We start from the raw sequence: 12,053 nt of genomic DNA on the forward strand, positions 1-12,053 counted from the left end.
CACAGAGCTAAGGTTTTAAATTGCTCTGGTCTGAGAGCCAAGGACATTCTGAGTGCTCTGCCCCCAGGTGTGAGGTATCGAGGAAAGGGGGCATAGATGGGGCAGAGCTTGACTGACATCCAGACTGATCAATATGAGTATTCCATCCCATTACCATCATGCTCCAGATTTAAGAGCGAGGCCTTCTGGTTTCTCACTCTCCTCTTCCGCTCTCTCTTTCTCTCTCTGTGGTGGAAGCCAGGGAAGTTTTGGTTGTGACATTTAGCTCAGCCTTTTGCCATTTTGCAGAGGCCTCTGGGCTTTTCTGTCTTTTTCCTCTCTTCTCTTTCTGGCATCAGCTTTAGGACCAGGTATGGCTTGCCGGGACTGGCTGCTCAGTTGTAGACAGAGTTCATGAGGAATTGCCTTATCTTTTATTTCTATTTTATATATATATTTATTAGTAATGTATTAGTATTTTGTTATTTTATTAAACTGTGTTTATCTCAGTCCAAGTTTCTCCCTTCCCTTTTGATTCTCTCACTTATTATGGGGGCAAGGGGTGAGTGAGCGGCTATCATGGTTATATTGCTAGCTCGGGTTAAACCATAACGGTACACAATTTTGAAGTCATTGTGAATGAAGCGGGATGCTAACAGTTGAAATACTGCAAGGCTTGAGGTCTGTATGATGTAAATCTCAATATGTCTTGCTTCCGTAACAACTTACTAGAGAGGCCATTCTTCTATCCCACCAACATATATATATTTAATCTAAAAGGGGGCAAAGCAGCTGTACACAACTGTAAACCAGCTCTATAGTGACACTATTACTTATGCGTAGTAATAGATTCTGCTCTATATAGAAATTATGTGAAAGGTATCTATGTTATCTGCTGTGAGGGTGTTCTTTTAGGCTACATGTGGATGAACATTAAAAGAACCAATGGATGGCATCCTTTGTAGCCTGAGCTCCTTGAATTCTGTGGAACACTGATTATTTGCATTAATGTGACCATCCAGCCTCCACTTATATAAATTCTTTGTAGACCATAAAAGCTTATGGAGTTTCATAGAATACTTGAGAGTATACTCCAGTTTTTTGACACCATATAGGACACCCACACTATGGACAGGTGCTTTGACTCATGTTTGAATTTAGATTCCATAATAATGAAGAATAGGTCCAAACTCCCTGTGCAACAGATATTCTTCAGCAAAGGACTAGGCTCGCATGTGCCAGAGCAGAATGCAAGTGTAAGCAAAATTGTAGGTATCACATACATCAGGGGCTCATGAGGCCTGGACCTTCTGCTGGTTTTAATATATGTATAAAAACCATATTAGTTAAGCTAATTATTTTCAATATTAATTTTATATTTATGCATTTTTATTTTGTCCCTTTCTTTACTGTAGTTTTTTAAGCACTCTGGTAGATATTTATTTATGTTACAAGACACATTTGCATGCATATCTTTTAATAGGTAATGTTAATTTTGTATTTTTTCTATGCATTTCTGACTGAATAAGTGTCCTGGGGACATAATCCTATAGAACAAACTTGGTGAAAGAAAGATGTTTTGTAAGATTGGAGATTAAAATAAACCCCCAAGTGTCTCAACTATATTGCAGCTAATCAGTAAAGGAAGTGACAGTCACTTTACCTTCATATCTAGGAACTGTAGATACTGTATTATACAAATTTTATAGGCACTCATAAGTACAGAGTTATGCTCAGATTTTTCCTGCACCATTTTATTAGTCTGTTTATTATTAGTCTCAGAAAATATTAAAATGGGCAATTCAGCACTTACAGAAATTAAGGACATGACTGCCTGAACATAGCTTTGGTACTATTTAATATTCTTAAGGCATTTGAGACATTTACTTGGGACAAATAGGTATCATACAATATTTATGGAAATTCATGTCTCACTTTCTTTCTGCTGCTACAGAGGCTGTTAGAAGACAGGTGAGAACTCTAGAGCATCCGAAATGGTTCTCATTACTTAAGACAGATAAGACACTGCATGTGATTTCAACAAATACAATTTAATCTGTCTTTTAAGTCTAATGTAAGTATTCAGAAATTGAAGCTTCTTTCTAGTTCATTTGAGTAGTTTGTTTATGCTCCAATGACATTTTCTTGCTACAAAGTAAATATCCTGAATTTGGGATTTTTCCATATTTTGCCTTTAACCATTTTGACTATTTCTAATTATGTTTTCCTTGCAGTTTGTGCATGTCATTTTACAAAGAAACATGAAGAAACCCCATGTAGTTTTCCATTCAGCTCACAGAGGTATAATATTTTCCCTTGGCTGGAGGAAATTCTCAGTAATGTGTTGCCAATATTTTAACAAGAGACTCTCACAAATCATTCAGCCCTTATGCCTATGTTAAATCTGTGCACCAGGAGTATGTGTGCTCCAGAGAGGAATGACAACAGACTCACTTGTTTCCAGTTTAGTGTGAAAATGCATTCTCATAAGCATAATCAAGAGAGATGGGATCTTACTTGGCAAACAAACTGTTATTAAGCTCCTGGAAATAACTAGACTATATTCCTTAGCAAAAACAAACTGATGAAAAAAATGTGTGCAGATGGTTTTACAAGGACAGCATTGTGCTTTGAAACAGCATGTAAGCAGTACAGTTACTTGTTTCTATTGAGATGTAATACATTGTGAGATGTTTGTTTTCCTCACTACAATATCTACTGCTTGGTAAACTCCTAAGAGTTCCCAAATGCGAAACAATTCCACTAAACAATTGTGAATATTCTGAAAATGCTTCCTCTATCTCTTATAATACCATGTATGCGTGTGTGTTTCATTATTTCTCAGGGCAATTACAAGGGCTTAGGAAAGCACTGTTGTATAAGGAATATACTTAAGAAGTGTCAGAGATTGAGTCTAGCACAGTGTTACAGTCCTTAGGATCTTCACACAAATAAACAATACGAGGAGAACACCCTGCCTAGGTCTTCCTCTGCTGGCAGCTGAGGGACACTCAACAGAGCCATAACGGTCAAGTTACAGTGAATTTTGGGAAACTAAACTGGTAGAATATACTCACTTTTTAAATTCATAAGTCCAACCTTCAAATCCCAGGCTAGACTTGAGGTTTGTCCAGAATATATGCTTGTCTCTGGGCCCTATAATGCAGTAGCTGACTACAGCCTTGGGTCCTTCCAGGACCCCTACTCACTGACTAACCCAAATTGAAGATCTGTGGGAGACCACCCATCCAGTTCACATGTATAGAGCAAGGGGTTGTATGTGAGAAAATACAGACCTCCTCTATAGAACAGAAAATGCAAATAGCATTTAATAAAAAGACAAGGCAGGCTGGTGATGAAGCACAGGACTCAGTCCAACAAGCACGCTGACCAGCAGCTTACTTACATGAAACTAGTAGTGAATCAATATTAAATCTTGCCTTTAATACAAAAATACAAAAATAAGAATACTGAAACAGTGTAACCAAGAAGAGTATACAAATATTTTATGACACTATGAGGGTATAGCCAGAAACAGTATAAAAGCATTTTATGTCAGTATATGACCAATAGGACCACAAAAGGTTGAAGAAAGACATCATGCAGGTAGGAGATAACAAATGATAAAAAGGAGAGAGGATTGCAAATAGAAAAAAAAAAATCAAAAATGAGATACAAAACACTGGAAGCAGGGAAGAACTCATTTTGGGAAGAATGTAAATAGCATGAAAATGCCAGGTGTGAAAAGAAAGCATGGAGAAGGAAGACAAATCTGCTTCAGTTTTGGCTTTTCCTTCCAAAGAGCTCTCAAGCCTAACTACCTTGACCTCAGAGATTCACCAAGGTTAGATGCCCTCAGTACTATCTATACAGCAACTGCTCTGTGGTACTGTATACTCACAGCTATTTTAAAGTATAAATGTTAAAGACTAACAACTTTGTATATGTGGTGATGATGATTAATAATGTGTAAGAACTAAGAGTTACTAGTGTAAATTATTAGTGAGCTGATTTAGTAAGGTTTACTTTTAAAGCTTAAAGTTCTAGTGATTTTGACAGATTTTTAAACTCTGCATCCCAGCCAGTTCTAATTTTCCTACATATAGATATGTATAAACATTTGTAAGAATATGCATACCTCCAGCATCAACAGTTCCTTCCTATGTGATTCATGACTGCATGTTTGTTTATTTTTCACATCAGTTGCCAGGGTCTGGTCAAATCCCTTCGGTGCTGCACTTGAATGGTTATTGTGGTAACCTCTTGCTAAGCTGATAATTCTGTTCTTTGTTGTTACCTCTGTTATGTGCTATTAATTAGGGCTTGTATATCAGTGTGTGTGCTTAATTTATTAATGTTAACATCTCCTGTATTTGTCTCTTAAGCTGAATAACACTTAACATAGTAACCTGATAGAACAGATCTATACATTCTAGATATGCTTACAAGGTCATATATCAGATAAATTTTGGCCCCACTGAAGTTTTGACACAGAAGTCAGTGAAATGAACATTCCATTGTTCTCCTATCTTCCCTGAGATGTATAATATTAGCTATTCAGATTATATATTACAAATGCACACCGTTACATAAGATCAGTCTTTCTTTAACTTTCATTCTTTCCTGCCCATAGACTACTATGTGCAGTGATACATATTCAATTTTATTTAATGATCAGCAAATTCATTAGCATGCAAAGAAGGGTAACAAAGTTGACTGAAGTCTTCCCAGAATTCATTTGCAGAGAAAAGCATTAAAAACTAAATAAGTCTAGATTGGTTAAGATATCATGGAAAGGTGATCTGATAATGTGCAGAAATTTCTGATACTTGTTTAACAAACTGTTATAGGAAGAATTGGAAGGAATAGTATGAAAATACCCACATGAAAATAATGTTCTGAACTTCACAGAATTCAGGCAGTTGATCTGACCAACAACAGACTGAAAATGACAGAAAGCCTCAAATATTATACCTCACTTTTCATAATACTGTTGAAAGAAACAATGAGATAGCATTGTTTAGAGCGTGGAGCTCAGAATGGTGAATACTAATTTGAGCTTGGTTACTGACTCAAAAGAAAAAGTGAAGGAATTGTTTCCTTCAAGGAAAGAATTTCCTAAGTATAACATGGTGTTTATAAAAGGCAACTTACTTTAGGAATGTAAGGAAGAGAAAGTGGCTTGAAATTGTGAAGTAAATGTATAAAAGCGAAACGTTATGTTTATCAGGATTTTCTGACTGTTGCCTAAAATAGTAATTTGATTTCTTAAAGGCATCATAGAACATAAATATTGCAACAGAACACTGAGGCTGAAAGGAAAGTTTTAGAGTTTTACTCTGGAGCTGATTAGAGTTTCAATTCCACTTAAAACCAAACCAAAACAAAACAAAAAAAACAACCAAACAAAAAAACACAATAGAACATATGAAAGGAAGTTTTTAACATTGAGAAGTCTCAAAAGCAAACTGTATGTAATGTAAATTCTTTTTGTATATAATAAGGTCAGAAATATAAAATCAAGGGGGTAGAATTATTTCTCTATGGCTGTACAAAAGGTCTTCAGCTCATGTGCTGTTTGGACTAGGTTAACACCAAAGTATGCAAAGCCAAATTCAGAATACAAATCATTCACAAGCACTGGAGGCACATTCAGATCTGAACAGCTTGTAAAAAAATTACTGTGGTCAATATATTTGGTCCAATCAACTATGAAGATCAGATGTTGTTGAGTTACATGCTCAACAGCCCCAAAAGCAGAGTACAACTGAAAGAGGGTCTTTAATCTTTCAAGAAATTAGCTATTTTAGATTTTATTAAATTAAATTAAATTTGAGTCATTTAGGTTATTCTTTCCCATATAACTTTCTGAATTCTGAACAAGTCAAAGTATTATAAATCATAAAGCCTCCAAGGCTCTATGAATATGACAAGCCTTTAAAATTGGTAAAAGCAATATATATTGATCACAGATAATAAAAATAGGGGCTATCATTCTTCCATTCACATGAAATAAAATTATTATTAAAATATATATTGCTCAGGTCGTGTTTCAGATTATTTGCTATTGTGACTTCCTTAAGAGTTTTAAAGGATTAATTGCTACCAAGAAACTTAGTTTCTGCAAGTCTCTAAATAATTGTCTGCTTTAATTCAGATTACCATTTCAGAAGAGAGGACACAAGTTAATTTCTCCCAATGGTCACTAGGAATCAGGCTGAGTAAGTCTGGGTGCATGAATTCTTGCAATATTGTCTCATATGAAAGAGCATCAGTGAAACAAAAACAGTGTTAATTAAGCTGAAAGAAACCCCCCCCAAAAAAAACAAAAAACAAACAAAAAAAACCCCCACAAAACCAACCAAACAAAAAACAACTAAAAAAAACAAATAAAAAACCCAAACCAAACCAAACCAAACCAAATGACCCCAGACTTAAGAAAGAGAATATGGCTAGCTCTGACTCTAACGTCATAAATCTAACTTTTAAGCTGACTATCAAGTATAGTTTCTTAATTTCTCCCATGTCCTATCCTGTCCTATTGACAAATGTATTGCAGGGGAGCTTGTATGGCTAGCATTTATTGTATCTTTCCCTTCTAGACAAACTGAGAATCACAGTTTCAACACATCTATTTCCATAAATGTCACAAAAATCTAAATTCATTTAAATAATACATGTAGTTATGAGATGACAACTGTAAACAATGACTTATTTAAGTTGGAATATGATGCGAAATATGTTGACTGTCCTGATGCTAAAACCAGGGAAAACAATTTAAGCTATTTTACATCAGAATCATTATAATGTTTATAGCAGCTGAATTATAAATGCATTAAGAGTGGGGAAATGGATTTTATAAAGAAAATACTAAGAATTACATAGGATTTTTTCCCGTGTTATTGTGAACAACTTCTGTATACATTTCTGGAAAGCCTATAATAAACTTTATAAGATCAAAAGGAAAAAAAAAAAAAACCATAAAGTAAAATGAACAGAAAACATCTTGTGCTTCTGTTAGGAAGTTTTTAATTTTAGCAGTCAGTAGCTGTCAGATAAAATCAGTTATCAGCTGAGATTACTGAAAGATTAAATCATGGTATAAAATGTTAACTAGGACCATCTGGTCAGCTTCTTTCTCCTGCTGTGTATTACAGATCACATTTTTACATTTTATGCAGTCATCTCAAAGTCAAGATTGCATCACAGTCAATAATTGTATCTGACTAAAAATGTATTGCATTTAACTGGACTAAAGTGGTTAATTGCCCTCAGTCTGACATTTGTGCCTTATGCCCACATTGAATTTACCTGGCTTCAGCTTCGATTGATTTTTACTTGATTTTCCTTTCTCTTCTAAGCTAAAGAGACTGTTATTAATTAGTGTTTTTCTTCTAATGAATACATAAGCAGTAAACAAGTAATTTCTTAGTCCCCATATGCTGGGTATCCTTACCTTTTAGCTATACTTCTCTGAAAAAGCTTCTTCACAGTTGCAAAGAGTAAGGAATACTTGTCTTCTTGCCCGGATATGTTCCACACAATATGTACAGTCATACAATTTCCCCTGTGCCAAATTTGGAAAAAAGTGCCTGGCTTCATTTCCAGAGTTGCTTTCTACAAGGAGAGTAAGCAGAACACCTTGAAGACAGTCACAGTAGTATTCAAAAGTAATATAGAGATCCACTGAGTCTTTCATCGTCATCTGTTTCCAAAGAATTCTGTGAAATTCGTTTTAACATTCTATATTTTAGCAGATCTAAAGAGGTGGTTATTAAAAGATTGAACAATATTTCAGTACTAACAATGGCGCTATATGAAAGAAAAGTAAAGTCCCGTTCCACATTCCCAAGTTCCTACTCCATAGTCACTCTATTTGTAATGCCAAGGATCACAGTTTTTTGTTTTAATTTTGTTGGGGTTTTTTGCGTTTGTTTGGTTTTTTGTTTGTTTTTGTTGGGATTTTTTTGGCTACATAATAGTTGCAGAATGTCATACAGATATGTATTTTCACCAGATATGTCTGGCCACTATGATCCTTAACATTTCCTCAGAAATACTGAGGACTGGGGGATTATCTCCTGTTCTGTCAAGTTTTATGTTTTATGTTTAGGCTAGGGGTTAAAATTCTGATCATTTTGTATATATATAATCTACAGGTAACACACAGAATAGAATACAATGTGTTATTAAATATTAATACAGTCACAGTATGTTAATAGAACATAACATATATGCAACATATTACATTATTTATGATGTATTAGTATATAATATTAACAACGGTATCAGTCTCAAAGGAATGCTATTAGAAACATTGCCACACGATAGTGATTTACATTTACATTTACTTCTGGTAACTCACTTATCCATTTCTCATCCAGCATTCCTATCTTCTTGAAGAATTAATTCAAGTTTTTCAGCAAGGCCTACTTTTTGTTAAATCGAATTAGCAGGGACCAATTATATTATTTTAATTCTTTATCAGTTGAGTCCTGTATGAGTGCTCTATTAATGTGCAAATACTAGGTGTCATGCTAACTGTCCTAAAGTTATGCAATTATTGTTTGCCACTTTGATAAACAATATTTGATGTGCAATGTTACTTTCCAAATACCAAAAATGTAAGGTATTGTCTATTTAATCAATAACTACAATTTAAGGATAAAGAAATGGTGTAAAAAAAAAGCGTACCTTCTGAATGTGAAATATGTTCTTGACACGTACAGAGTAGTGTACAGCAATAAAAGGCATCAAGGAAAAAACTATGCTATCTAATAAAAAATTCTCTGTTATTAAATAAAAGTATATTCCTCCAGATCTGAGTAATAAAACTGTTTTGTAAGTAATAAATAGGGTAAAATAAAGTCTGTCATTTCAAATCTTTCCTCTATATATTTTCATGGAAAATTTCAGGGGAGAGTACGAAATTCTCATTGAATTCCTTCTTTACATATTTCCTTTTTTTAAGATAGCTTCACAGAAACTTCACAAATCTGGCACTACCTTCCATCTTCATTTCCCTTGAATGAAGGTGGGGATATCACATGTCAAGCTGAAAGAAAGATGAAAATGTGACAGCTCTTTCAGCTATGAATCTCTTTACTGCAGAAGACCTTTTGTTTAGCACAACACAAAATAGCTGCAGAATTTTATTCTGGAGTGATCACATTTTCAATCTCAGTAACAATTTAATGAGGTTTTACAGCCTGTGCACCTGCATCCAGAAATGCCCTGCAAACCCTGAAAGTGTGTGCCTATCTTTAAGACACTGAAGGGAGGAAGGGTATTTGTTTTTTCTCTGGCAAGTGAACTCAAAAGGCAAATGTATCCATCTTTAAGCTTCCCAGTCCCTTATCTATTGTAAGTATAATCTTAAATCTTCTCTTCTGTTGACAATGCGGAAATGGACAGAAAAATAACTATTTTATTTTCCTGGTGTAGAAGCACACTCAGTTTTGCCATCAAAACCAGAAGATAGTGTTTGGAAATCAGCTCTGTTGCTGCCACTGAACTTCCTTTGTTGGAGCATAAAGGTAAAGACACTCCTGGGACCCCTTTCCCACTTATTACTATGATTTTGCTGGCGTACCATCTGCCTTATTCAACATTTTCCTATTTTGGCTATTCAAAAGCAGGCCTTGTTGTCTTCTTTTTTTACCAGTGTAGTAGAAAGCAGATTTATTTAGAAATCTGAAGAGCTGGGAAATAAATTCCAGCTACAGTTCAAATTCATTTGTTAAGACTGAGTAACTTTTACCAAAGAAAGTAAGACGAATCCTTAGCTATATCAAAAAGACTGACATTATTATTTTGTATTTCCTGGAGTGGAATTAGAATGGTTATGTATATACCACTGGGCTAATTCTTACATTCTATTCACCTATGTACTTTTGTCCACTTTGATATACCTAGCATGCATGGATGATTGTCTATCTGAGCCCTTGGGATTAGAAGATGTTGTTTATTCATTAACTAGGAATAAATGATTCGACATCAGCAACTGAAATAATGGACCAAATAGGGGAATGTTAACCTCTATTAACCTCTATTTTACACTTCCTATACCTTGCCCAAATTGCTTTGATGTTTTGGTAATGTTTTATGACAGCCTTTTTGACAAGAGGGTTTTTAAAATTAAGAAAAGGATGATCATTTGTTTCTTTTTTTCATTATCCTACATAATGAAGGAAGCATAGATTGTATCTCACAAACCAGAACCCCAAAGATGTTGCTTGTTAATTTCATGAGCATGAATTAAAAAAAGAGCAGTGAAACTTTTACAAGTTAAACATTGTTATTATAAAGTAACCATAAGAAAAACAAAAGTGAAATAGATTCTATGATATTGCATAAGAAGTCAGGTGGACAATTATTGAAAATTACTAGGCAAAAGTAAAAGTGAAACTTTTTATTTTAAACTTCAGACTTCAAAAAGTTATAACCTATGATTCTGTGTAATTTTAGCCTGATGCCTTTCCACCAGTATGATTTAATAATGAAGTGTTGCATACAACTTCACATACCTACACAAAATTTTTTTGTGTTTTTAGCATGTTTAACATGATTGTCAATAATAATAGAAAGAGAAGTGCTTACTGAGTCTACAAATAAATCCTCTGGCAAAGACAGAGAGCATGTCTGCCCTTCTCTTTTCCCTTTTTAGCTTTGTGTCCTGTGTTTGCCGTTTCTAATACATGCAGTAACAAGTAATTTATTTTTCTAGATGATAGAGCTTGGCGTACAAGGACAACCTTTTCTATAATTTGAATGAGTGGTCTGACTATTTGGGGAGAAAAAATAATCAGGATGCTCCTTTACCTCTATCATTTCAGAGCTGAAAGGTATTTACACATTCTGGAGCTGAAAAAGTTAAGAAAAATATGATTTAGGTGATGTCAATACTGCTGCATGCTATTCTGCAGTATTTGTAATTCCCAGCTGGAGGTGACTCACTAAGCCACATTCCATCTCTCTATAGGCCTAAACACTTTATCCCATTTGTTTCAGAATAAAGGAGTTTTTGTGTACCTTGTGGGTTAACACTAGCCTCAGCTAAGGCCCACACAGCTGCTCACTCTCTCTCCCCAGTGGGATCAGGGAGAGAATTGGAAAAGCAGAAGTGAGAAAACTCATGGGTTGAGATAAAGACAGTTAAATAAGTAAAAGAAAACCAAACCAAACAAAATAAAACAAACAAATGAAAGGCAAAACAAAGCAAATAAAAACAAATGACAAATGATGCAAAAGCAATAGTTCAATAGTCAATTTGATGACCAGACAGTCCTTAAGCAATGACAACTCCTACCCCAGTTTTATTGATGAACATGACATTATATAGTATGGAATATCCTTTTGGTCAATTTGGGTTAGCTGTCCCAGCTGCATTCCCTCCCCGGCTCCTGTCCTCCCACAACCTACTCACTAGGGGGGAAATGGAGAAAGCTTTGACACTGTGTAAGCACTGCTCGAAATAGCTGAAATATTGGCATGTTATTAACACTGTTCTGATCACAAACACAACACCACAGGGGCTTCTATGAAGAAATGAACTCTCTCCCAGCCAAAACCAGTATGAATTCATATGCAAGCCACATGTGTGTCAGTGGGGAATTAGTTTTAATTCTTAGGAGATCTGGACCTAAAAACAAATCCATAGCTCACAACAAAATTAAGTTTAGAGACATTCATCATTCTAGCCTTTCTTTCCTGGATGTTGACCATAGCAGCTGCCCTGCTGGATTAAATGGCATGTGTCATTAAATCTTGTTTTGGTCTTCTATAGAGGGGAGGGGAGCGCTGTACTCCATGGAAGTTTGAGCCTCCAGGCTTTAAGATCTATTTGAATTTTCACTGGAAAGCATTTTACTTTCCTTTCAAAGTTCAGCATCTGTCTAAACATGTCTGCTCTTGAAAAAAAGGTAAAGTCTCTATTACTTTGCCTTCCTAGGGCAATTACTGAGCATAAAGGGAATATGCAAAGAGGGAAAATAAATTAAAGAAATATTTGTGTAATCTCAACAGTACATTGTAAGTCAACAAAATCATGCTGTTGGGATCAAGTTGAAGAGGGT

The sequence above is a fragment of the Streptopelia decaocto genome, assembly GCF_964273445.1.
Source record: "Streptopelia decaocto genome assembly, chromosome: 1".
NCBI lineage: Eukaryota > Metazoa > Chordata > Aves > Columbiformes > Columbidae > Streptopelia > Streptopelia decaocto.